General features: G+C 43.3%; 1 protein-coding gene across 10 annotated transcripts in view; it reads left to right on the top strand.

Annotated features, from left to right (window-relative positions):
- Positions 1-16,420, top strand: part of NEBL (nebulette) — a 488,546-nt gene that overhangs the window by 317,425 nt on the left and 154,701 nt on the right. The window lies entirely within an intron of this gene.

Below are 16,420 nucleotides of genomic sequence, written 5' to 3'. Positions count from 1 at the left end.
ATCTCATATTAATGAAGAAACATCAACTTTTCTTTGGCTAAGGTTTAAGTTTTATTTGCTTTTTGTCTTTTGTTGAAATGCGCACCCCAGAAAGAGCTTTGCCACTGTACACTAACTGGGGAGTTGTTTTTAATTAGCAACAGTTAGAGTGACTTGTCTCCTTCATGGTCTGTTTAAGATGGAGACTGGCAGCTGGCAACCTGTTGCTGGTGAGTTGGAGACTTGCATGAAAAAATGCTTTTTCCAGCTACTCCTGGACTAAGACATTTGGAAGTTCATTTGTAGACTGTAAAGTGAGGGCTAGATCAGTCTTGGGGCTTTATTAGTCAAAGCTATTAAGTGTATTATCTTTCCGATATTAAAATATGCAAAAAGAGGACTTTAGTGGATGCAGGAAATTCATTACTGTGGGAAGTTTATCAAGAAATAACAGCTATCTGATTGAATGGTAGTGTATGTGGAATGCTTAGACACTACCATGCTGGGTAGGGATTATAACTTGACAAGATTAAAACTTTTCTAGTCTGTGGGCTGTCTGGTAATACTTAAATCTTTGTATGGGGGTTTGGTGAATATTGAATATAGTCTTATCAGAAGCTGGTAAAATCATTACTGAATAACCTTAAGGTATTTTGAGAGGGAATACAGGTTATTAATATTTTTATCAATGATATTGATGGCTATCTATGTGTTGATTTTGGAAATGAACAGCATATGTCATAAATGCCTGTCAAGTCATATAAAAGCTGAAAAGAAAGTAAAGATGAAGCATTAAGCTGACCTGAAAAACATTTAATTTTGCTATCCCACTTTTTTCTACAGTTTTCCCTTTTCTCATGCTAAAACAAAACCCTCTGAAAAGTGCTAGTAAATTATTTGTTTTAATGAAAAAAGAATATATATCTCTAGGTTTTGGTGCTGGTTGCTGCTGATAATTGATAAATACTGTAGCTGTGCTGTTCTCTCTTGCTCTGTAAGGAGTTAGAAGTTAAGGTGAATAACTGAGTGCAGTTGGGGTCTCTCAACCTTGTAATGATTCACAGACCTGGCTTTTGCTGGAAGAGTGATGCATTCAGTCTAGAAGCACATGCCAGATTTTCCCTGAGATTTGTGAAGCTTAAGTAACTGTGCCACTTATGCTTTTGAAGTGATAGTAATGAGTAATGGTCCAGAACAAATATAATTTCAAATAGAATTCACTTTGTTAACATACCAAAAAGGAACCCACTTTCTGGACTGATCCAATTCTTTCTGAAATCGGTGAATGCATTTCCACCAGATTAATGGACATTTGATCAGGTCAAGAATGGTACAATTTCTTCCAAGAAATCTACATTTGAAATTTCAGCATGATTAGTGTACCCAAGAGTTAAAATCTACCCTACCGTCACACTTTTCAGGAATGGTGGCAGAACCTCTTTAGGCTTCCTTCAGTTACAGTGGATGCATGTCACCGTGAGGGTTAGATTGATATTATTTCATTCAGGCAGTGTTAAGTTTGGAAATAATGCTCAATGCATAGCAGGAATGGGTATGTAGTATGGAATATGGCTTTCATGTTCCACTTTGCTAGTTATTCCACCATATTTGTAGCCCTCTGTATCTACTTCTCTGTAAACTTTTGCATAGACTATGTTTTGTTTGCACGACTTGTTTATGGAGGAGCATTTAATCATGTAAATATACTAATGAACGACTGTATTCATCTGACAATGAGTAAATTTGTGACTGAAAAAAGTGCCGTGCTTGTGTGTGTGTTATACATATGTATATAATGGCTTTATATGACTTAGTTTTCCCTTGGATGACCTTGTAACAGTGCATGTGTCCTTGTGCACAGGGAGCTAGTTTATTGTCCCTCTCTTTGCAGCGCTGCCAGTGCAGCTACTCCATCAGAGTTCAGCATCTGGGTTACTCATGGCTTGGGATGGTATGACTATTCTGTGCTCAGTATGCATTCTTTGCATTCTGACTCTAACCTGGTGTTATGATTTTTAAAGCCTATTGCAGTCCTTTCTGAATTTTCTATTATGATGTACCTATGTTCATGTGTCATGTGCTGTTAAAGGGTTCCCACTATTATATCTGAAATTGGCAGGTGCTTGCTCATGGTGCCTGTGTTTTCACCTTTCACTCCAAACTGATCATCTCATTTAATCTTTCCCTACTAAATTACATCTTTTAAAACGTGTTTTCAAAATTATTACTTTGATTGGCATAAGCATCACCTTCTTTTCCAGTCCCTTTGTTTTCCACATTTAAGTTGGACCCATTTCATTTGTTTTTATTTGTATTTTATTATCTCCTCTTCTGTTTTCATTCTGCTATACAAATGTCCTTCATGCTGTTGTAAAGAGTGAAAGAAGCTGTTACACAACTAAAAATATCATTAAGGAAAGCATCACACCCCTTTTTGTAAAAGTGGTGAATTACCTTATCTCTTGAATCATGATAATGAAGTTCATATGTTTATGTTACCAGTGTTTCTTTGCAACTTGCAGCAAATTCACTTTGAAAATAGTGCTATTTATTCTAACTTTATTCATCCTTTAGTCTAAATTGTAGTTCTGTCTGATTCAGCATCTCTTTGCCATCAACTGAATGTTAAGATTAGATCTTGACAAGGTTAAAAAAAATTGATCCGTTCATTTTTGGTTGAATGTGTAGCACACTTATGCACTATCCCCAGCGAAGGAAGTAATCCACATTACTTAGGATGGCACTTTAAAGACCCTAACTCTTAAAATGTATTCTAGGGCAGCATTAGGAAATTCTTTTGTGATACCTAAAACAAAATTTTATGATGGTTGGCTGAGACCCTTGCCTGTCATGCTGACTGGTATTGTATCATTGTTTCTTGGGCTAGGGACAGACATTCAAAAAGTCTGAGCCTGAATTGATTCAATCTTTGCAGGCTGGCTAGGCTAAATCAGTTTTGTAACCAGACAGACATCCCAGAAATGCAGGCACGTGCCTGCAGTGGCTCAGGCTAGAAGCCAGGGTGTGCTAGATACCTGTTGATTCAGCACAGACTGTAGCCATCATGTGGTCTGCTAGATAATACACAGACACCTCCTCAGCAAGGCAGAGGGGAGGGGGGAATTCCTGCTTAGGAGGGCATGGGGAGGGGGAGGAGGGGAGATGCAGCAAGGGAGCAAAGGGGTGGGGCCAGCTCTGCCGTGAGCAGAGAGCCCTGCCCAGCCCAGAGAGTATGCCGAGATGCTGGAGGAGTCTGATTTATCTTAAACCAGCAAGGGGTCTGGGACAAACACTGCATAAACTGATTTGAGCCAAATCAGTTAAGTCTGATACTATATTCAACCATGTTTATCTCAAACCAGTTTCAGCCATTTTCAAACTGGTTTATGTGCACTGAACATCTGTTCATATATGTATAACGTCTGTCCCTAGCTTTTTAGTTCCCCTGTCTTCCAGAATCAGTCACTTACCTCTTGTCCTATTTTGTAAGCAGTTTGGGGCAGGAATTGTCTTTTAATTTTGTTTAAAACATAGCAGAATGGGATCCTGGCCCATGTCTGGGCTTCTAGGCCCCTGAAAGATGATAATATAACTGCAGCTGGGATCACAGTAATTTTATTGTACTAGGGGCACTATTGTTCAGGGGCACTAGTAGCTATACCAGTGCAAATAATAATGTTGATGAACCTGCTATAGCTCTTTTATGTCAGTCTCATGGGTTTTAATCCAGAGGTACTGGGTGTAATCCTTGCTGCTGACAACCCAGCTTTACATAATTCTAGAAAGTAAATAATTAATTTCTAGATTTAAGGACAGACTTTTAAAGTTAGATTTAAGTTTGCAGACATGCATTTGCTTGCATTTAAATAAATGGCACAAATATTATGCAAAGGTGGCTATCCTCTAAGTACACAGAAATTTATTCATAAAATTAAAAGTTTTCCTATTTACATGCACATTGAAACTGTATTTTTAAAAGGGAAACAATTACAACAATAATAATTTCTTAAGGGCCCAATCCAACTCCCTTTGAAATCAATTCTGTTGAAGTTAAAGACTTGCATCAACTTCAGCAGAAACCTATTCAAGTTTTGAGTTATAAGATTCAGTTGTTTTTTTTTTTTTTTACAAGAAGCTGATTTATTAAGAAAGGGAATTCAATGCTACAAACTACAGAAAAAACAGGTCCCTGAGTTTGCAAAGGAAAATGTGCACTTGTACAATTACCTAAACCATGGTTGAATATGTGACCTAATTATAAAAGGCTATGCACACTTTAGCAGGACATTCGAACCAAAATTCATGAAATAAATGAGGCTATCTTGTACTTTATTGATGGTTTGGGTTGGAGCACAATGGTTTGCTTTGTTCAGATCCTTTTGAAACTTTTCTAATGTACACATCTATGGTTGTATCTGAGGTTGAGTCTGAAAATGTGTGAGTTTGTGTGAAGAGGTGCAAAAAAATTGTTAAATTGAAATTGCTTTTTGCTACAAAGAACCTATGGTAAAATCCATAATGATACAGAAAAGTATACATTTTTATAAAATGGCTTTGAGTGTTGCCATATTTACTCAAATACAAAATGACCCTGAATATAAGTTGACTTCCCCACTTCCCACCCCGGTGATTATTAGATATATGGAAAATGTATACATTTGTTATAATTTTCCAGGCATATAATCTAACTATTGGAGGTTTGCCTTCAATTTTTTCCTCTTACAGCAATGAAAAAAAGATCTGAGTGTGGTGGGGAGTCAAGTAGTCTCTTGGCCTTTTGAGCCCCCCATCTTCTTCCCCTTGCAGCCCTTCCCCCCCATTTTAATGTCAGATTGCACTCTCCCTGAATGCATGGAAGTGAGGAGCAATTTTGAAAACATTGGCTTTGAAATAAATGTGCCTGTGGTAATTTGCATATAGGCAAATTACTGTGGGTCCCCATAGACTTATTTCATCCAGAATTGATACATTTTACCTTTTTTGAAATGTTTAACCCTTTTTAGTGCAGATATAAACACACTTTTAAGCAGCACTTTTGTACCTACTTATATTACTCATATACAGTACACACTATTCATTATGTTAGTCCAAAGTCAAAAGGCTCATGATTTAACATATAGTTTATTGGGCTGGCCCCCAACCAAGTCAATGGCATTTGAAGTCATGGAGTCCCTATATTGTAGCACTACTCAGTATGTGTGGGTACTCCAGATGGTCCCCACAAAGGATCCATGTGGTATTTAGCCCCCCCATTCATGATTGGAACCAGGAGTTTTTGACAAGCCATGGGATCTTCCAAAAATTTCTATGCAGATGAAGCACAGGGCAACCTTGTCTGGCTCCACTTTGTGGAGGGCAGGGCCACACTAATCATATGCAACAAAAGTGGGGGGTTCTGGTTGAATTGTTTGGGGCCCCATTTGGTGTTGTTTGCCAAACATTTAAGGCTGCTTAAAAATGGAACTCACTGGAAATGGGAAAGAAAGGTGCAGCTCAGGTGTGGGAGTGAACAGGAAGTTGAAATGTATTCAGTGTGGTGGCTCACCACGACTTGGAAACAGCACTAAGGGGGACTGAGCACAGTGGGCAATGCCATATATTTATTTGGATAAGCTGCAGTAACATATCCCTATAGTAGGTTCCTATCAGCCTTTCAACCTTTTTGGCTAAGATCAAATATAGCAGCTGGCTCTATCCCTCCCACTGCTGGACAGATATTGCAGTACCTCCAGACCCAGTGCCAGTTCCCTGCAGAGGGAATACCTGCCTGTATTTTAAAGGTGCACACACACACACACACACACACACACACACACACACACACACACACACACACACACACACAAAATCCCATCAGGAATAATTGGAAATGGGAAAGAAGGACAGCTGTGGGAGTAAAGAGGAAATATATTGAGTGTAATGGCTCACCATGACTAAAAAGGGTTAGTGCTGAGGGGAACTGAGTGCAATGGTCAATACACCCTATCTTGTTCAGGTGGGCTGCACTAACCTATTTTTGTGGTCGGTTCCCAGAAATGCTGGCTATCCTGCTGTTCCTTTGGCTCAAGTACATGAGCCAGATTTGCAAACTGGCTGCTGCGGAAGACACCAAAGCAGCCTGCTTCATGAAATATTTTACAGGGAACCTTCTGCAACTCTGGTGGTACATACTGCCCAATGCATCCAGAGGTCTGGGAACCACTGTGATTCTACAAGGTCCTGGAGTGTTTCTGGAACAGGTACAAATTACACAACGAGGCCCCAGCAACACTGACAAACTACCATAAGATGCAGAACATGGTAAAAGCAAGAGAAACACTGTCACCTGTGGGAGTACTCCCTGGCAACAGCTGCCAAGCTATGTAAGAGTGGATTTTCCACAAGACCCTGCAGAAGGAACACAGAGCTTTGAACTGGCAGGTAGCCCACTGGGCACTTCCCGTGAGGGTACTGAGACACAGTGGGGGGTTGTGGGAGGAGAGACCCAGTGGGTTGCCCCAGGCAAATCTGCTGGTGGGAAGAGAAAACAGTAGACCACCTCCTCTGGTCATATGCCAGGCAGATGTCTGGGAGAGTAAAAGAACTCCTCCAGATGGTGATAGTGGTCAAGACTTTGACCAGAGATGCAGTGCTATTCAGATACCTGGCCAAGCAGCAAGGGACCCTGCCAGCCCACTTCAGCCAGTTCATTTCCTGCTTCAGGAATGCCTTGTGGAAGACCAGGAACCTGCTCACGTACAGGTGCACAAACCTTACAGTTGAAGACTGCATCAGAATGGGGGTGAGTAAGCTGCAGCTGTACTATAAGAAGCCAGAAAGAGATGATGAAGAGAAGTTGGTGGAAGATGCATGGAAAAGGAAAAGAATGAGACCAACAGAAAGGAGGAAGGGGACAATGAAAATGATGAAGACTCAGGAGTGGTGGAGCCATGAAAGGACTGGGGAAAGAAACAGAGAGGTTGTAAGGGGATAGAGGGTAGAAAGGGGAGGGGAGGGGAAAGGATGGGGCATAGAGGTGGTTTGCATGATTGTAACTGGTACAGGAGGTGGAGACTAGCACCTAGGCATGTGGGCATGCAGGTGCACACTTGCAGTTATTGCAATGGGGATGATGATGCTTAACTAAAGATCTGTGTTATGGACTGTCAGATGAACTGTTCTGGTCATGAGATAGGTCAGAAAAAGTATAGGTGTTATATATATCAGTATGCTTACTTATAGAATCATAGAAAATTAGGGTTGGAAGTGACCTCAGGAGGAAATCTAGTCCAACCCCCTGCTCAAAGCAGGACCAGCCCCAACTAGATCATTCCAGCCAGGGCTTTGTCAAGCTAGGCCTTAAAAACGTTCAAGAATAGAGATTCAACCACCTTTCTAGGTGACTTGTTCCAGTGCTTCACCACCCTTCTAGTGAGAGTTTTTCCTGATATTCAACCTAAACCTCCCTTGCTGCACCTTGAGACCATTGCTCCTTGTTCTGTCATCTGCCACCACTGAGAACAATCTAGCTCTATCCTCTTTGGAACCACCCTTTAGAGAGTTAAAGGCTGGTATCAACACCCCCCCCCGCCCCTCCCCCCCAGTCTTCTCTCCAAATGAAATAAACTCAGTTCACTCAGCTTCTCCTCATAAGTCACATGCTCCAGGCCCTGATCCATTTCTGTTGCTTTTCGCTGTACTCTGTCTAACTTGTCCACATCCTTTCTACAGTGGGGGGCCCAGAAATGGACACCATACTCCAGATGTGGCCTTACCAGTACAGAATAGAGCAGAATAATTACTTTCCTTGATCTGCTGGCAATGATCCTGCTGATGCAGCCCAGTATTCTGTTAGCCTTCTTGGCGACAAAAGCACACTGCTGACTTGTATCCAGCTTATTGTCCATTATAACCCCCAGGTCCTTTTTTGCAGAGCTGCTGCTTAGCCAGTCTGTCCCCAGCCTTTTAAAGCTAGACTGGTGCATGGCATTCTTCCATCCTACATACAGGATTTTGCACTTGTCCTTGTTGAACCTCCTAAGATTTCTTTTGGCCCAATCGTCCAATTTGTCTAAGGTCACTCTGAATCCCTAGCTGTATCCTCCAGTGTATCCACTACAACCCCTGGCTTTGTGTCATCCGCAGATTTGATGAGGGTGTAATCCACCCCATCTTTCAGAAAGTTAATGAAGACATTGAACAAAAACGGCCCCAGGACTAACCCCTGAGGCACTTTTCTTGATACCAGCTGCCAGCTAGACATTGAACCATTGATTACTAGCCGTTGAGCCTGACAATCCAGCCAACTTTCTGATAACCTTACAGTCCATTCATCCAATCCGTTCTTTAGCTTGCTTGCAAGAATGCTGTGGGAGACCGTATCAAAAGCCTTGTTAAAGTCAAGGTATATCATGTCCACAACTTTCCCCATATCCACAGAGCCAGTTTTGTCATTATAGAAGGCAGTTAAGTTGGTCAGGCATAACTTGCCCTTTGTGAATCCATGATGACTGTTTCTGAACACTTTCTTGTCTTTTAAGTGCTTAGAAATGTATTCTCTGAGGATATGGTCCATGATTTTTCCAGGGATTGAGGTGAGGATGACTGTTCTGTAGTTCCCTGGATCCTCCTTCTTCCATTTCTTAAAGATGAATACTGTAGTTGTCCATTTCCAATCACCGAGGACCTTTTAAAGATAATGGCCAGCAGCTCTGCAATCACATCAGCCAACTCCCTCAGCACCCTCATATGCACTGCATTTGGCCCCGTGGACTTGTACATGTCCAGCTTTTCTAAATACTGTAGTCCATAACCTGTTCTTTCACCACTGAGGGCTGGTCACCTTCTCCCCAAACTGTGCTGCCTGGTGCAGTAGTCTGGGAGCTGACCTTGCCTGTGAAGACCAAGGTAAAAAAGGCACTGAGTACTTCAGCCTTTTCCTCATCATCTCTCAGTAGGTTGCCTCCCCCATTCAGTAAGAGACCCACACTCTCCCTGCTCTTCCTCTTGTTGCTGATATATTTGTAGAAACCCTTCATTACCCTTCATGTCCCTTGCTAGCTGCAACTCCAATTGCACTTTGGCTTTTTGACTTCATCCCTGCCTGAGTAATATTCTTATACTCCTCCCAAGTTGTTTGTCCAAGCTTCCACTTTTGTAAGCTTCCTTTTTGTATTTAAGCTCACCAAAGAGTTCTCTGCTAAACCAAGGTAGTCACTTGCCATATTTGCTATTCTCCCTGCTCATTGGGATGGTTTGTTCCTCAGTAAGGTTTCTTCAAAGTACAACCAGCAATCCTGGACTCTTTTCCCCCTCAGTAGGGGTGATGCGTAGGGGGTGCACATGCACCCCCTGAGTGTGGCGGTGCACCCCCTGCAAAAAGGTGCCTACGGATGGTCACCACTCGCCACTCTACTGCTGGTAGCATCTGCAGGCAGTCCACGATCGCTGCTGGCTGCTGCCAGCGGTGCCTGTGCTCGCTACTCCCCACCCCCGGCCAGTGCCAGAGGCATCTTCAGGAGCTCCCAGCTTACTACTGCTGGGCTGTGGCTGTGTGCTCCTGCCACCACCAGCGCAGCTATGTCTCCCCAGCCACTGGGGGGCATATACCGTTCATGCCCCTCAGACTGGCCACCCAGGGATCCTGCTCATCAGATCCCTTAGTGAGTCCAAGTGTGCTTTTCTGAAGTCCAGAGTCAATACCCTGCTGCTCTGCTTTCTTCCTTTTGTCAGGATCCTGAACTCAGTTGTCACATGGTCACTGCTGCCCACCTTGCCCCCTACTTCTGCATCCCCTGCCAATTCTTCCCTGTTTGTGAGCAGTAGACCAAGAACAGCATGGCCCCTAGTTGGTCTCTACAACACTTGCACCAAAAAGTTGTCTCCAATACTCTCCAAAAACTTCCTGGATTACTTATGCACTTCTGTATTGCCCTCCCAGCTGATGCCAGAGTGATCTGAAATCCCAGGGAAAACCAGGGCCTTGATTTGGAAACCAGGGCCTTGATCTGGAAACTTCTGCGAATTATCTGATGAAAGCCTCTTCTACCTCATCCTCTGGCCTGATGGTCTATAGAAGACACCCACCACAATATCACCATTCTTGTTCTCCCCTCTAACCTTAACCCAGCAACTTTCAACTGGCCTATCTCCAGTTTCATTCTGGAGCTCTGAGCAATCATGGAGTTTACATACAGTGCAACTCCTCCTCCTCTTCTCCTCTTCCTGTCCTTCCTGAACAATTTATATCCATCCATGACTGCTTCAGTCATGCGAGCTGTTCCACCAAGTCTGTTATTCCAATCACATCATAGTTCCTTGACTGTGCAAAGACTTCTAATTCTTCCTGCTTGTTTCCGAGGCTCTGTGCATTCGTGTACAATATGGGCCATGTATTTTATAGTCAATGTTTATACTCAGTATATGTACTCAATATGGGCCATGGTTTTTTTCAGTCATGCTCAGTTTTGGCTGCATTTAATCAGACTTATAGTTCATTTCTGTCAATGAGCACATGCTGCTTTTGGCAGCAGTTTAATGTATTTAGTAAAAGTTGGGTAGGAGTTATTCAGCAAGTGGAAGGAGACAGTTCAGGAGGGTTCTCACAATGGTTTTTCCTGTGGTGGACAGGAAGATGATCTATCCATAATTTCCACAGTCGGACTTGTCTCCCTTCTTGAAAAATGTCACAATCATAGCATCCCTAAGGTCATTGGGGATTTCCTCATCATTCCAGATCCTTAAGATGAAGGCATAGAGCTGTAATGTCAGCTGTTCTCCCTCCCCCCACTGCCCCTTAAAGATTTCAGTGGAGATTCTGTCAGATCAAGATGCCTTGTCATTCTTCATTTGGTTGGTAACATTCCTCACCTTGTCAAGACTTGGACAGATTCCGAGATCATCTCTGGCTGGCTGTTGTGGGATGAAATTGAGAGCGTTCTTGTCAGCAACAAGAGTCTTGATTGAGAAGGTTTTCAAAATGCTCCTCTAATGGGTGTGTGTTGATGTCTCCCCTTTCTTTGATCAGGTCTCTTCCATCCTTAGATCTCAAGGGGGTTGGTCCTTGAGGGCATCCATATATGTGCCAGACATCTTCTCTGATGGAGATTAGCATGTTGGAGTAGACTTGACTAATAGAGTCTGCTGGACCGTACTAATTAATCTGTTCCAGCAGCCTCCATGTCACATCTATTCAGTGTCCCCATCCTTCAAAATGGTGGTGGGGGCACTTGAACTAAAGCTCATCAAATGAGCTTTAGTTCAAGTGTCCCCGCTGCCATTTTGAAGCATGGGATGCTGAATACACATGATGCTGCAGCCACTTTATTTAGAGTGGCTCTTGGAGCTGCTCTAATTACAGTGTCTCTTCCCCCTTCCGCTCCACAGCATGTGTATAGACGCTGTGAGTGTTCAGACCATGGATGGCTTTGGTGGCACGCATATGATGGATATACACGAGATATTGATTTTTCTTTGCCTTGTTTTCCATCCATCTGTTCTTCATATCACAGGTCTTTCTTTGGACCTCTGCCTTGGCTTGTTGGAGATTCAATTTCTTTTTCTTGCAGTTGGTGTCATTCTGCCAAGCACAAAAGGCTTTTGTCTTGTGGCTGATCAACTCTGGGATCTCCCGGTCATTTGTATCAAACCAGTCTTGATGTTTCCTGGTAGAGAATCCAAGTGTCTCTTCCCAGGTGCTGCTGATGGTGGACTTGAAGCCACCCCAAGTGCTGCTGACATTCTCCCATTGTTGTTGACTGGAATTCACCAGTTTTTCATTGAGGCATTGGTGAAAGAGGTCTTACTTGATTGGGTTCTTGAGTCCTTCAGTGTTGATCTTTTGTTGGCATTGCTTCTGATGCAGCCATTGTTTGGGAGCCAGTTTGAGTGACATAACTGAGCGGATAGGTTGGTGATTGTTCCAGCAACTGTCAGCTTCTAGCAGAGGTCAGGTGATATGGACATCTTTGTGATCCTGGGCATGAACAGTGTTGTTAATCAAGTGCCAATGCTTAAATTGTGGGTGTTCCCATGATGTCTTGTGCTTGTTTTTCTGGCAGAACAGGGTGTTGTAGATGTTTGTTCAAGAGGAAGATGCCATTAGAGTTGACCTTTCTCACCCCTTTCCTGGTGAGCAGTGGGAGGGGACACCAGGGGGCAGTTACAGGGTGCTGCATTCACGAACAAAGGGACCGTTACCAGCATCTGTTGCTGCTGCCACTGCCACAGCAACACAGCACACACAGCAGGGGCCTGAGCACCGGGGCTGCTGTGAAGCTATTGGGCTGTGCATGGGTTGTCGTAAGGAACTGTGCAAGGGATACTCTGTGCTGCTGGGCACCAGGTGCATTTGCAGAAGTGGCTTCCCCCTGCAGCTACAGGAGCTTGGCCTCTCAGGGCCTGCCAGCACTGAAGCAGTAGCATGCTCTGGGACTCCAAATGCATATGGCGCCATGGTCCGCATGAGGGTCCACCCTGCCAGCGCAGGAAGGCAGCTCAGGCTGTGCAGGGGAGCAGGACTGTGGGTAGGAGTCATGGGTGAGGGAGCAATGTGCATAGGAATAAGGCGGTTACTGCCCTCCTCATTGAGGGCCAGAGCAGGCAGGAAGTGTATGTGTGTTTATAAATTCAAAACAAACAAGAATGGCTTATTTATGTCAGTAATTTAAAATGCCTTGCACTATTACTAAATATTGGTTATCGGACTGGCATCAGTCAATATGGTTGGTTGATCATTGGCTGTTGGGTTAGGCCAAGAAAATCTTTTTATCATTGCACCCTTAGTTCTTACATCTGTTTTAAAGTATTTGATTTTTGCTATCACATCTCCAGTTATTTTCAAATGAAATGGTTGAGAGTTGAAACCTGCCTTTCTGGTAGCAGTATAGGAAATGTAGTCAATTCTTTATTACCAGCCTTGTTGGCCAGTGTTGGCGGTATTTTAGATCAAGATCCAAATGAAGAGTAAGGACAGAGTTAGGATCATAACCTGAGGAATGATTATGATGGAAAACCTTTACATTTTTTTAAATTGCGCCTTTTGTTTTAGATTTAGTCAGCTATAAAGGGGCTGAATATTGAGAAAGCAATGGTGGCTCTAGGCCCACAAAGAACATATTTTCTTAGCATAATATTTTGTGGTGAAAGGGAGATGACAGGTAGGTATTAAATTCCATATAATAATATTTTTCATATCCAAATTTTAAACCTCAAGTTTGAAATATGAACATAAGCTTTTTTGGCCATTTCTTTCAGTCACTGTATATTGTTCACCTCAAATAGTCTTCCTGTTTCAGAAAACCTCTTGCATGCTTCATATGATGAATAAGTATTTAGAGTTAAAAAATGGCACAACTATTCCATTCCTACTTTTCCATCTTCCAGTTTCTTGATGCCAAGTGATAAAAAAAAGTGTATAGCCGAGTGGAATATCTAGGATTAAAGCATGACATAAAGATTTTGTTTTATGCCCTGTCATAATTATCCAGTCAAAACTTTTATGCATAATTAGGACATTTTTGCTGGGTGTGGCAGGGTGCCTCTCCAGTATGGCTGTGAAGCCCCTGGAGTCCCTGCAGCCCTCAATGTGTGGGCAGTTACCCCTTCGTTCACCTGCCACACCTTGATTTTAATAACGTTTATGAGAGAGGCTGCCTCTGGGTTTCCCAAATTGCTTTCAAAACTGACCACCAGGTGCATATGGTCCACTGCCTTGTGGGCTAATTGCATGGCTTCATTCCTCCCTTATACCATGCCCCATGCCTCTCAGATGGTATCCTTCTTGGATGTTTTCCTTTACTTTAACTCCCTTCTGGGGTTCCTGGACCATCGTTAGTCTCACACTCTCAGCCCCTCATTAGGTTCTAGACCCACCAGTCCCACATTCCCTGCCTCTCATGAGGCTCCGGACCCCTCCCTGCATCCCTAGGACTCTCCTCCTCCCCTTAGTACCTCCCCAACCTACAGACTGCTTCATGTGTCTCTTAAGTGGTGGTGCTCCAGTGTTCTTGCAGCAGGCCCCAAGATGTTACTGCCCACTTCTGTCAGGGCCTGGGACTACACCTATGCGAAGCCTAGCCCTTCTCCTGAGTCAGGAGACTCCCCTTACCCAGCCTAGCCTCACCTGCCAGCTCCCTGGGTCAGTGACTCTCTATTAGTCCTGGCCCACACCTGCTGCCAGCTTCGCAGGATACCTGAGCTCTTGAAGTGGCAGACACCCCAAGTGCCCTGCCACACTGGGCCTTTTAGGAGTTACCACAGGAAAATTATAGATGATGAAAATGAAAATACTGCTGGGGTGACACTGATGCTATTTAATTATTTGAGGGAAGGAGGCCAATAACATTAGGCCAGTGATTTTGTTGTTTTTCACTCCCTCAATTTAGACACATTTTAGGAATCCTTCATGTTTGACTTTCCTATGTACATATAATTATAGGATTCATGTATCCTTATTCAGTCTGGCATATTGCTAAGTATATGCTAATTACATTTTGAAAACACATGCATTCATGCATGCACACACGGTGAAAATCAGCATCTACTAACCCTTCCAAAACATTTTTAATTTAACATAATGCTCCTTGATTGTGCTTATGCGTATAATAGCATGCACAGAACTACAGGGCCAGTTAAGTCATGGCTGTCCGACTAGCAGCCTGTGGGCTACATGTCATCCCCAAGGAGTTCAGTTGCAGCCCTTGGGTTCCCACCCAGCTGCCATTCCCCTTGTTGCTGCAGTAGCAAGTAGGAACTCCAGCCCCTCCCCCCCCGGCTTCCTATTCCTGCCACTTCCTCAAGGGGTAGGGGGCTATAGTGCAGCATAGCCTGCCATCAGAGAGCTCATGGCTGGGAAGCTAAGGGTAAATCAGCATGTCTGGGTGTGTGGTGCAGCAGGGAGTTGCAGGGAACAGCAGTAAGTGGGGTGTGCAGTGTAGCAGGTAGGCACAGGGATTAGCAGTGGGGGAGCATGTGCTGCAGCAGGGAGGTATGTGGGAGCAGCAGTGGGGATGTGCCCAGCACAGTGTGGTAGGGCTATGCAGTGCAGTGGGGAGGCGTGGGGAGCAGGAGTAGGCGGAGTTCAGTGAGGGGGGGCATAGTATGCAGCAGGCACCAGGCACATAGTGCAGTGTGGAGGTGCCCTGTATGCAGTGGAGGAATGGGGTCACCTAGGCTCTGGGTACATCAGTGGGGGACATGGAGGGGGGGGGGCGCAAATGGTCCCCTGGGAACCATGGCCCCTTCCTGGTACAGTCCCTACTAGTGTGACTGTGAAAGACATTACCTGGATCGGCCATTTGGATCCCTTTCACCTTATGGGCTTGTTTGCCTTTCCCTCTCCCTTCCCTCCCTCCCTCCCTGTCTTTTGTATTGAAATCATTCTCTTCATTTAATACACTTCTCTGTGCATGTCCTTTCACAGCATCTGATGAAATGAGGCTGGGATCATGAAAGCTCATGCTATGTATCTCTTAGTTAGTCTAAAAGGTGCATATCCACCTTACCTTCTGCCTGACTTCAGATTAATAAATATGGTTAACAAATTCCCTTTGTCACTAGAAAGGCCAAAAATTGACTCTGAAGGGAGACCAAGTTACCATCCTAGAGAAGAGTTTTCCAATTCATCTTTGAGGAACATTGGCTAGAGCTTGTGATATTCATCAAAGATTCAAGGAGTGAGGAAATTGAAGACTACATTTTTCCCTAATGTTCAGATGCAGGTCATATTGCTTCTGTCAGTGTTTTTCAGCAAGTTTGCAGTGCAAAATGTAAAAATGAGGTTACAGAGATGATAGCAGATAATGATGAGAAAACAATCCTAAATAATTCACTTTGAATTGAATAAATAGTATGAGGTTTTTTATAATCCCTCTGATGCAAAGCTGTAATTCTGACTTCAGTAAGAGTAATATAAGTGTTTTAGATGCATGTATGCTGTAAAGTTTATGATACGTTTAAGGTTGGGAATTAATTTGTGTTGGCATTTGAACATAACCAAATATTTTTGGCAAGGAAGGTTGAAAGGCATTTTTATTTTTGTTTCTATACTGAAAGGTACAAAAAGGATTCTGTGTTGTACATAGAACAGACTTTAAAATATATTAATTAACTTAAGATTTTTTATTTGTCTTTGGAAATGGTCTTTTTATCAGAGACTGCAAACTGATGTACTTTAGATGTTAGATGCATAAAATGGCATTTTTATGCTACTGTAAAATACAGATGTGCATTGTAAAGGTTGAATGTGGGAATGTAGAGGATGATTTTAACAATTTTGACCTTGAAATGAAGGCTAAATACAGACAGTGAAAAAGCCCAAGGAGGAACAATTCAATCTTCACAAGTTTCTCGAAGTGGCATAAACTGGACTATTAGTGAACAGAACTCACATTCACTCTGGTTGGTGAAGGCAGGCAGACACCTGCACTGGCTGAGGCCAGAAGGCAATGGGCACCCCCACGCA

This window comes from Crocodylus siamensis, chromosome 5 (assembly GCF_052110815.1).
Source record: "Crocodylus siamensis isolate JL-2025a chromosome 5, ASM5211081v1, whole genome shotgun sequence".
In the NCBI taxonomy this organism is placed as follows: domain Eukaryota; kingdom Metazoa; phylum Chordata; order Crocodylia; family Crocodylidae; genus Crocodylus; species Crocodylus siamensis.
This window is presented reverse-complemented; position numbering and strand designations above follow the sequence as displayed.